The following is a 12,018-nucleotide window of genomic DNA, read 5'->3' on the forward strand; positions in this document are numbered from 1 at the left end:
GACTTCTTCAGTGTGCCATGGCATATGAAAGAATCGCCATCACCATCATGCCAGCATTGCAGTAGTTGGATAACCTAGTCCACAGATGCAGTGGTGGACATTCAGAATTTGTATAAGCTCTGTGTGGCCCCAGCAACACTCGGTTCTCACATACCATGTCTATCTCCCACAAGATGTGAGCAACCACGAGAAGTTGCAGGGTTGCATAATGGCTGTTTCTGTTATTCCAAGAGGATTAAATTCCTTTTGCCTTTGAGATGAGGTTTCCACCAACTTGGCAGTAAGGCACACTGTAATGTAAGAGCTCACACAGAAGTAATGAGACTGAATCTGTTACCAACTTATGATCTGGAGGCAGCACTATTTGAAGAGGCACAAGATGCCTCATGCTTCCTGACACGCAACTTTAAAAAGAGAAGAAACCCACCCCAGTATGATACAATTTCTCTCTTGAACTGGAGGAAAATACATAGATATTTTAGCCTCACAACTGTGCTTCTCCAAGAGAGGAGCTAAATTCAACCAAGATTTCTTTTTGCTCTTTAGTTTCTGCATTTTTCTTTTAGTGGACTATATTTCTCTCCTTCCACTCCACTTGGCCAGACCCTCTTTGTTCTGGTTACCCTGGACAAGAACATCATCTATTCTGTTCTGGAGGATCCATAACCTTCAAGATAAGGCCACATGAACCAGCCATCTCTGCCTCCTCACCTAGCTAGGGCAACATCATCTACTTCTAGGGCATCAACTGCGAGTTCTTTCTGAGAACAGTTAGAAAATAAGCAATATCCAACAGAAATACCAAATAAAAAGGTAGAAGAAGAAGGGAAAAAACCACCACTCTTGTCTTCTACTTACCCCACTCTTTTGAAGAGATTTTTGCAGTCAGTGAATCCAGCTGGCAGTGATACAGTAAATAGCCACATCCCCCATGCACAGACCAACTGCTCCCTGACATGGGCAAGAACAGGATGCTAAGCTTGTTCCCTTCTGCTCTGTCAGCATCACCTGATGATACACAAGAACATGCTGCTGTACCCCTTCCCTTTGAACCAGGGCTATCTCTATGCAGTAGAGGTACAGTCTGCTCTCCACAGCATTTATGGGGTTTACAGGTGTCTGTATGCTGTGGCTCCCTGGCTGAGTCTTTCCAGATAGGCTACACCTGTGGGGAGAAAATCAGCTGCAAATTATCAATTGCCAATCTCCTATCCCAGCACCACCTACCCTGCCTTAAGCTGTGATCCTTCAAGGGATCTTTGAGGGTAAAATGGCAGGTAATGGATGCTATTTTTTCATATGATGCCCTTGCTGGCTGTTCTGTCTGACATACCAGGACTGCACTTCAGATGATTCCTTATTCCTGGTCCTTGGAATTGTCCTTGTTTCAGACAAAGGGAATACTTCTGATGTGTGTTGAATGCTTTCAAGTGCATGGTGGAGCCTTGTGATGGTTGGAATATCTGTGGTGGTCTAAAGCTGCAATGTGATGGGTAAGTGAATGAGAATTGTTTCTCTTGTGAAATGATATTTTAGCAAGAGCGGTTTTGTTCATCTCCAGTTGTGACTTGTAATGACTGGGTTACTCTGAGCTACTGCATTGTTTGAACTGGTGACTCTGTGTGAGATGTTTCCTTGGGACTTCATGCGTCTTCTCTGCTGCCTGGAGTTGGACATGTTCAGGAGAGTTGATTCCAATGTCTAGGGCATTTTCGGATGATTTCCATAAGCACTGATGGTTTCCCTAGGCTTTTTGGCTGAAGGCTTTGAGACTGAAGCAGGAGTTCTCCTAAATGTCTTCCTTTAACAGGCAGAAGGCAATATAGACAGGAGGTCTGTAAGCACCACTGTGCATATAGCTAATAAAAAGCTTGGGCTGGCTTGTCTTTGTGATACCCAGATTGCATAGGTTTCAACAGCTTCCTTATGCATGGTAGCATGCAGGTGATTAGAATCCTCTAATAGATCATCCCTAATTTAATAAAAGTTAGCTCGTTGTATTAATGTAAGGCAACACATTGGAAAAAGTCATTAATCATAGTAAGTCTTGATGGCTGCTGAGTCCGCACCTGTGAAGCTGGAGCCTTGGGAAATAGTATTTTGAGCAATCTGCATGGCTTTGACAGAATGCCTGTAAGTTTTTCCCATTACATCATTACTGGGGCCAACACAAAGGCTATCTGGGTTGCTCAAGGAAGTGTTTTGTGGAAAACAATCCTACTTTGATGACTGATCCAGGCATATATTTAGGCAAAGCAGAAGCAGTTGCATTGGCTCATTTGATCTGCACTGTTAATAAGAGACAGCTCAGTGCATGCTTTTGTTATACTTGCTCTTGCTTGCATAAGTTCCTGAGATTTTTTTTTTTTTGTTAATGAACAGAACTATCTATCCCTTCACATGGAAATCATACCAGTGTCACAATCTTAATTATTGCTCAAATTTTCCAGTTTTATTCCAAAATGTTGCTCAGAAGAATTTCCTCAGGTTTATGAAGGTCACTGATTTGAATACTGAACAGCTTAAAAAGTGTATGTGCAAGAAAAGAAAGGATGGACTGCAATGTGTGTAATCTGGGGTAAAACTAAAACAGCTACTGGATTTCGAGTCGTATGTGTACCAGGAAAATGTCAGTACCTCTCTGTATCCCTCTGTGGCAAGGACACAAAAGTTACTGATTCCCTGAAAGGAAAGGAAATCTGTTACACGGATCAGACTGATCTCTGGGGCTGTAGTTGGAGCACCTTGCAAACCAATTACTTTTTTAATATGCATTCTCTGTTACTATTTCTCATGTGTTAGTGCCTGTTATTAAAGGCTTGATAAACGGCTTGAATGAAAGACTTCCAGAAATTATCATTTCACCTCTTTGGTATCTGACTTTCAACTTTGTGTGCTCTTTATCTGCATATTCATTAAATAAAGATAAACCAACCTTCTGAAAAACTGAGTAGGGCTTTCAACGATGTAGTTTTGGAAATAAAAGGTGAAATTTGGCAAGGGAAGCTGACCAAAAAGGGTTATATTCTTCTTGGGTCTATGCAATGTGATAAAATATGGTATCACCACAGATTTTTTTTTGCATCAGAGCAGTTTTATCTGGGTTTAGATCTCTTCCAAGTGTTAAGTCAGCCCCAAAGTTGTGGGAGAAGAATGGGATTTTAGTTGTACCTTGCTAGTGATAAAGGCCATGGTAAATAGCAGCCCATCACTGATCAGAATTGCAAGAATGTACCAGTCAGAAGAAATCGGCACTGCAATAAATCATTCCTCCTAAGCCAGTCCTTAAAAGACTCGGCAAGATTTGGCCATAAATATTTTGTGCATAAAAAGTAGCAAACTGGATGTCCGACTCTACACTCTCAGGTGCACCATCACCTCCAGGGCAGCTCTCATGGGAGCTGGCTCTGTTATTTCTCTTCCTGCAACAGGTCGAAAGAGCAGCGGGTACTGAAATATTTCAGAGAAAGGGTCCAAAAACCAGGAGGGCAGACCCTCAGCACATCTTCCCAGGGCATAGCTCCAGCCACAAAAGCCAGTGAGCATTTTTGCACACCTTTCTTCCTAAAGTGCTGCAAACCGTAATGGAGAGGGCCATAAAACTGGTATCTGGACAGCTGGAATTAGCTTCTTGTGGGATAATGGAGTGTGCAGGCTTGCATCGCTGTGGATCTGATCCAAACTGACTGCCTAGGTTGTGTAGATGCTAAAGGAGCCCATGGGGGGAGTTTCCCCCCATGGTATCCTTCAGCAGAACAGTCTTTTCCATCTGCTGTCCTTAGCTGCTAGATCATTTGTCTGCTTCATAGTCTCTGTTTTTTGGCTAGGAATGGCACAGCACCACCTCTTCCTAGTTCTTGTAATTAGTTTTCTACAAATGTTGTAGGGTGTGTCTAATATCTTTTTTCTTTTTTGCACCAAGGGATATGAACTAGTTTTAAAATAATCTCAAATGCCTGTTTCAGTATAAAGCTGGAGGAAGGCAAAGCTGTGTGCATGCCTGCATATCGCCTGCATGCACTGTCCCCTGCAGCTACTGATTCCTTTTTCAGTCAGTTCAGTACAGGCAACTGGAAGCATGACATTTGGACATCATCCCATTTCCTCCCCCCTTCAACCTGAACGTTGTCTTCCAGGTGTTACAGACGGTTTTGAAGTCAAAACACTTGCCAACTCTAATTAAACTTGTGGTTTGCAGACAAATTGTGAGCTGGCCAGAGAGGAAGCTGGTGAGAGAGCGGCTCTGTATAGGTACCAGGCTTGTGGACAATCAGGTTTCCATAGGTTCTGTGCAAAGAAAAGACCATCCACACTTTTACCTCTAGCAAAAAAGGCACAAATGCACAACTGCATTGCGTCTGTGCTGAAGGATTCCACAAGAGCAGGGATGTGCTTTGGTTAGGTAGGGTGAGCTCCTGTTAGGAATGGCAAAATTGGGAGAACTATTTCATTTCTCCAGCTCGCAGTCCAAAAGCACAGTCTGAACAGCACATCTCTGTGTGTCCTGTCTGCAGGGTCACCAGCAGTTGGCTACAAAGGGCTGGAATTAGGCTTTGCATGAGCAAGATCTGCTCATCTTCTAGGGTACCTCTACATTTTTCTTCCTTCCTTCTAAATTTTGGCTGCTTCAGTCACCCATACTGCCTTCTCCCTGATCCAGTCCTGTACTCTTTGTAATTCTCTGTGGGACCTGGTCAGAAGAGGGCTTATTTGCTCACAGCTCTTTGCAAATGATTTCTTACATTTGAGGTCTCCTTTCACATGAAACATTTCATCAAGCTGAGAAGTACCTCGAGGCCATTTATAATGAAATTCTTTAAACTGGAGTGGGAAATACTTGCCCCAAACTAGGAATGTTTTAGAGACCTTTGGACAATGTAATTCTTAATTTGCGTAGTGACCAAGTTCAAACACTTGGGTTTTATTTAGGGGTTAAGGAGGGAGGTTATTTTGATCCTTTTTCTACTTGCAGTGTTGGGAACACATGCACTTTGAAAAACATGAAAAAGAACCTTCAGTTTTGGCACTCACTTGAAATGGGATACTTCACCTGGATTTAAAAAATACCCTCAAAACTAAACATTTTCTGCAAAAAAGTTTGGTTTGACAGTTTTTTTTTCTGTGGGAAAATACGGTATAGGGAGGAAACTGCTCATCAACTCTAGTATTTGGTACCATTGGAGATGTCTTTTGCAGCTTTAAAAAAAATATTTCTTTCTTTTTTGCATGCATTCTGCCAGCCAAAGTGGAATCTGAGAGCAAAGTTGGACAGAAACCCAGGAGGAAACAGAGCTTATTAGATTGGGGGTGACTTTTGCAGTGCACCTCACTGTCATGTTCCAGTGATCTTTCCAACCTGGCTATCTGTATTGCAGACTCACCCACAGATAACGTGACCCTGGTGTTGCAATGATGTTTCTCCCCAACATCCTGATGGTTCAGCCCCAGGGGATCTCCAGCTTTCTTGCTGATATTGCTGCTCTTTGCCTGGAGGCACTACCAGCATCTCCCAAAATGCCTGTCTGCCCTTGCTATGGCCTCTTAGGTTTTTTTTCCTGCACTCTCTGCCAGGCACCCTTTTCATTTACTGCCTTTTCTACACTTATAAAAGCTTCCCACTGGTGTTTCTGAAAGCCCTAGGATGAGCTGTGTTACAGCAGTAGAAAAGAACTCGTTTGCTGTTGTGTACATGAGACTAAAGAGGATTGGGAAGTACTGCTGAATTACCTTTTTACTTTCTAGTGCAAAGGTAAAATTTTATTTTGCCACAACCCTTGTAGGAAGTATCTTTGGCCCAGGCAACACTGGGACATTTTGGGAGCTAGAACTGGAGAACCCCCGGGAGGTCTGTGGCTCTTTGGTGGCTGGAAATGAGCCCACATCTGCCATTGTTCCCACCAGCGAGACTTTTGCTTAGCTGTCCCCAGTGGTGGTGGCCTCATGGTATCCTGGGTGGCCAGGCAGCATCTGAATTTCCATAATCAGCTGCTTTGAGTGGCCCCCAGCCCCTTGTACTGTGAGCAAGAGCTGTGTCCAAGCCATTTGTTCACCACCCCGAGAAGGATGTGCAGGTCTCTATGGAGTGACACTGTTGCCTCCTGGAAGCTTCTTTCTTCTCCTGCAGCCTTCTTCCTGACTGCGTTTCTGTTTTTCCTCTTGACTGTTTCTCTATCCTTCACCTCCCCCTCACCTCCATCTGGTTTCTATCTGGACTAAACAGATGTTTTTCCACTTCTTAAATGTCTTGTGCACTCACCTCACCGATGTCTAACAGTGATTGTTCATTCTTCTTTCCCCAGGTGTAAAACTTGAAAAACTAGAGGGGCTGGGGGAGAACCAGCTTCTTGCAATACCTTGATGTTCATTTAGTGCTGGGTGGAGGGATGAGGGAAACCTTTCCAATTATTCACCTTGTAGCCTAGAACCCTGTTACTCCTTCCAGGTCCCTTTTCCATTGCCAGTGTATACAGAGCATCAGACCTGTGATTTATGCTGAGGCAATGTGTATAATATTCTCGCTTTCATGTTGTAAATGTTTAACAAATCCATAAGGTATCAAAAGAACTTGCAGAGGAGATTTGCTAAGATGGGCTTGTGGATAAACCTTTAGGACTTGGCTGAAAAGGAGACATATACAGTTTATTGCTTCCCCCTGCTGTGGAGTGACAATAGGTTAATTGTAGATTTCTCCTTAAAATAAAAGTTCCTCACTTGGCAATTCCATCAAGTGGTATCTGTCATGTGGAAGTCTTGTGAAGGATTTATTCCCATTTTAAGTAATGTTTTGGAGGTGCACGCTCCATATGGAATACATTAGATAGAGAGCAGCAAGGTTTGCTGGCATGTTCACGGGTCTGGGGAAGGTATGTGTCTTGTGGGTACTGGGGCTCAGCAGCAGGGATCTTCTGCAGTTCAGCGGGGATCTGGTTTCCCCTTGCACTCTTTCTCTCCTTTTTCCCCTTACATGGCTCTGAAGCTCTTTGAAGGAGGGTTTTCTCAGCCTCCCCCTGGAGGCACTGGGAGCACCGTGGCAGAGTAGTCTCTGCCCATTGCCAGGTGTCTGGAAGGAGAAAGACCCCATCTCCTTGTCCACTGGAGCAGGAAGCCATAGGCTCTCCTAGAAAGCACAGGGCAGAGATCCCAACTCTGGTTCTTGGGGCAGTGTCGCCATGGCAGTGCCCAGTCCTTGCAAGGCTTGCTAGGGTTGCAGAGGTGCTCTGAGCCACATTGGGTCTCAGAGCTGGTGGCAGCTGTGGCTGGTGGCTCTTCCTCACAATGACAGTGCCCAGCTCCTGGGCAGCGGAGACTGAGCAGGGGGCTGAGGTGAAGAATTGCTTTTTCCCTGGAAAAAAACAAATCCCTTCTGCAATGGGAACTGATTGACCGAGTAAAACAATGTCATTTGGAAGCTGCTCTCTGCTTGGCTTTTGTATTTATTTATTTTCAGTTGGCTGGACTCTTTCTCCTGTAAAAAAAAACAAACCCAAAACAGAAAAAAGATAAGCGGGCAAAATACTTGCAGGACAAGTGCCTGCTGGGTTTAGACCTGGGTGTTACATCCATCTGTTTCTGGAGGCATCTGGCTGATCAGAGGTGGGTGCTGGCCCCCAGATGCCCCGGCCTCTGGGGCAGCCCCTTCTGCTTTGCTTTAGGTTTTGGAAACTGTCCTCCTTGGAGACCATATCTACAGGCACTGGCATTTTCCATGCTGCCTGCCAAGGGGGACTGTGCAGTGCGGATTAGGACTTGAGCGTGCATGTTTTCTTGCACCAGGCTGAAGTGGAGCACAGCCTGCTCCCCCAGGGGATTTGGCTTTTGTCACTCACTGGCTGCTTTGACCAGAGCACCCATGTTATTGCTCTGCAGGTGCCCTGGCTGCAAAGTGTGCTTTGCTATGTTTCAAATGAGCTGAGAGAAGTCCCCGTGGTGCACTCAGGTGCTGGTGAGGAGCAGCAGGGAGCTGGAACTACTTTTGCTGTGAATTTGCTCTCACAGGTGCCCTCTACAACGTCCATGGTCAGATGAATGCACCTGCTCCAAGCAGGCACAGCACCACGTTGTCAGAAGGACTTGGAGATAGGAAACAATGAACCTCATAGAACAGAACCAAAACCAAACAAAACCCAACAACCTGAACAACCCGAGACCATTTACTCTATATCTACCTGTTAACACAGCCATAGCTTTGCAGCATTGTGCACCTCAGCACTGCCTCACCATGCCATGTCTGGCCACGAAGCCTGCAGGTTCCCTGCTCCCCAGGACATTGAGCCCTAGCACACATTTCCATGAGACTGCTGCCAGTTCTGGAAAAAGCAAAAATATGTCCTGTGCCCCAGAGGAAACCCCATAATCTGGGAGCAGAGGGAAGATCCAAAAGTAGAGTTCCAGTTGCTTTTATGAAAGTACATTGTAATGACAAAGAAAACCCAGCTCCTTTGGCCAGGGAGAGCTGGGTTTCTGTTAGGGCATCTCATCATTGCGCGTGTGTGTAAGGTATTTTTGGAGATAGGACCCTTCTCCGGGTGAAGTTGGTGACCCTCCACAACAGTGCTGGTGCTGTGTGACACCAGCGCTGTTGATGGCAGAAAAGTAATTTAGCTTTTCACAGAACATATTTCCCTAAACTTTCTGACCTTGAAGTTTTCGGCCAGAGCTTTGGTATTTCATGTTCCCCAGCCCAGTGAAAGATGAAACTCAGTGCGGAGCGGACGAGGTGCAGCAGGAGCGTTACTAATGGGATGTGGAAGTGCCATATGTTCCTGAAAAATCACTGTCAGCAAGACAATATTGAGGAGCCCCCCCTCAGAGGGGGAGTGGGGGAGAGGCAATTAATCATCTTCACCTCCTAATAAGTATGCAAGCTCTCATACCAACGAGCACTCTTGTTGGAGGAGCAAAACTTCAAAGCACGCGGTGCTCTGTAGCCCAGCAGATGCACAGGGCGCTGGGAAGCAGAGGCTGCAGCCTGCTGGGTTACGGTCTGTGCATCTGAAAATATTGAGAATCTTCGACAAACATGATGCAGGTGGCTATAAACTCTCCCTTGGGACAGGGATAGTGTGTTTTACAGGCATTCACCTGGGGTCTGCAGCTCACAGCATCCCCAGCTCACTCCGACATTGGTCTCTGTGCCTGTGAGGCCACTGGGGGTATTGTGCTCCTGGGGGTTCCCAGCTGGAGAGCTATCATTCCTCTTGATGTGTTTGAGGGGTCCCCAAAGCAAGGAAGCACTTGACTGCGTTGGCCTTGCAGGACCTGAGTCCTCGTTGGATCAGTTGCACCAGTGCAATGCTTAAGAAACACCACCCTGAAGCCACTGGCTGCATTTCCACCGCTGGAAAACCAGCAGCTCCTTGTTCTTTTATCTTTAAGATCTGGCTGGATGAAACAGAAAGTGGTATTGGGGAAAAATATCTTTATTCAGGCTTTCCTTATTTTAACAGACTTCCCTTTGTCCTAAGCACCTCTATTTCACGCATTTCCCATCTCAGCAGAGTCTGTAGTACCGTCCCCTGGCCACAGAAAGGCTCATGCAACCCTTCTCACTGTTTTCATTGTCAACTTGGTGTTACACTGGAAAACAGTCTTGAGGAAACAGTATTTCAGATTATCCCCACTCCCACTGTCCGTGGATAAAATAAAGCATCCAAACCTCATGGTACGTCATAAATATCTCTGCCCGTGTAGTGAGCAGTTAGGTGCTTTTCAGAGCCCAATTTGCCGGGCCACAGAGACTTTGAATATTTATTGGGAAGCTGCAGCTGTATCTGTCCCTGCCTGTAGTGCCAGGAGTTGCTGTTTGCTGGGGAGCTGGGGCAGTGGCTTGCTCAGGGCAAGCTTGTGGCTGCCAGGGGAGTTTTTCATCCAAGTCCATGATCTCTGGAGCAGAAGGAATTGTCCCTCATTGATACTGCTAGTGAGGGGGCAGACAGTGGGGTGTGTGGTGATGCTGGTGCTGTAGGTGGATGGGCAGCTCCTATGTAAACGTAACTGGGTGATGAGTGGAGGCAGGGAAAGAGGGCACTGGCAGAGTAAGCCCTTTGTGTGCCTTGGAGAGCTTTTTCTCTGCTTTCTGCTGAGACTGCATCTCTGAGAAGGGCCTTGGGAGCAGTTTCCAGATTGTCTTTCTTCTGTCTGTGCCATCCACAGCTCTTCCCCATGGGCTCATCCCAGCATGCACAGCCCAGCACCAACACTGTTGCCACAGCCTCTCCGCGCTACTGCAGGAGCCACATGGGGTATGCAGAATAAGGGAATTAAAACCAAGCTGTCCTTGACTCATGTTTTGCTCTGGTTAAGTGAACAGGCTTTGCAAATTCCGTGCTGTGAAGAAGCTTCAACTTGTATTTCCACATGCGGCATCGTCTTGAGCTGTGACATAAAGCAGCTCCTGCAGAGGCTCACATCTGGGAAGACCTCTGCCCAGGCAGAGACCAGCCACCAGCATCCTCCTCGTGTCACAAAATGCCTTTGCAGAATAGTGTGGTAGAGGCCTAGAGGTGAACATATAGCATATTGCTTAACCATAAAAACAAAACCCATATGGAGTATGGGCTTTGCTGGGATTTTTTCAGATGTGTGAGCCTGAAGGTAGAGGTGTGTGTGTCTGTGTGTGTGCCTGTTATTCTCCAGTGTCAGCCCCAAAAGACTTTACCCACAGCTGCCACCTCTTTCCAGGCAGCATCACTCTTTATGCAGGACCGAAAAATTGGTGGTTTTGATTTTTTATATCCACCTCGGTATATCTGGGACAGGGAGGAAACATCCATCTGATGAGCCCAATCATGTTGTCACTCATGGGGAGGGCCCAGGAACAGCCAGGCTGGAAATGGCTGATGCTCTGAATGGGTATTGGACACGTGGGACTTGGCTGAGCACGCAGGATTTCAGTTGGGAATAAGCAGCAGCAGTTATATATCCGGTAATCTCTGGCAATTCACCGTATCCTAAAAATACTGTTTCATTAAAGCTGCTTTTTGAAGCAGCTCTTGTGTCCCAGTGAAGGGAGGTAGGCCACTGAACCAGCTGTGGGATTTTTTTTGCTAGTTTGCTATACTGGAATTTTAAACTCCGCTGTTCAGTTTGCCAACTGCTGTTCTTTCTGATGCTACCCAGTTGTTTTGCATGGCCTTGAAGTGGTTTCCCAGCTATTTGAACTCCCTAAATGACAATGCTTCATTATTGTCTGATGGAGAAGTGGAATCTTCTGTTTATATGTAAAGGTTCCCCTCCTTCCCCCCCTACCTCCCTCAACATATGCAAAGGCACTGCAGAAACTGGAACCAGATAAAAAGAAGAAAACAGGCTTTTAAAGTGAGTTCTGAAGCGTAAAGATGTGAAGGCTACTTAGAAATCATTGCATTGCACTTTCTCCCATACTGTGATTCATTTGGTCCAATCCGTCATTGATTCAACATGCTCATCCACCAGAGCCTTCAAAGACAACTGTGCATCTGCTTTAGCCATTCATCAAGGAGAAGCACAAAAGAGAAGGGCAAAGGAAAATGTACTGCCAGCTCCCTTTGGTGCTGTTTAATGGGTGTGAAAAAAGGACAGTGGAGAAGCTTAGTTAATGAAAGCCAGGATGGCCGAGGAAGTGCCTCTGGGACATATAATTTTCAGCCCAGGTATGGACCTTGCTAAATTTGATTCTGCAGAGGAACTTCAAACACGGAGCAGGAGAGCCAAAATGAGGTCAACATGCAAAAGAGTAATCTAGTGCAGGTGGATGCTCTTCCCCCAAGCCTTGCGCAGACACTGAGGGGACTGCTTGGCTCTGCTGCTCTTTCGCTTCCCTCATAAGCAACAAAACAGTTTCAGAGATATGATGCTCTGCTGCTCCAGAGAGCTCCTGTAGCCCAGGCCCTAAAAGATGGCCTCGGGTGGCCGAATCAGTAAAATGCAAAGATAGGTTTCGCTTTTTGAGGCTGTTCATTCACTACAGCTCTGCCTTATCTTGTGCATCTGCAGAAAGTGCATCTGAGTTCCCTCAGCACAGTTCTCCGCTGCCCAGGA

This window comes from Phaenicophaeus curvirostris, chromosome 11 (assembly GCF_032191515.1).
Source record: "Phaenicophaeus curvirostris isolate KB17595 chromosome 11, BPBGC_Pcur_1.0, whole genome shotgun sequence".
NCBI classification, from domain to species: domain Eukaryota; kingdom Metazoa; phylum Chordata; class Aves; order Cuculiformes; family Cuculidae; genus Phaenicophaeus; species Phaenicophaeus curvirostris.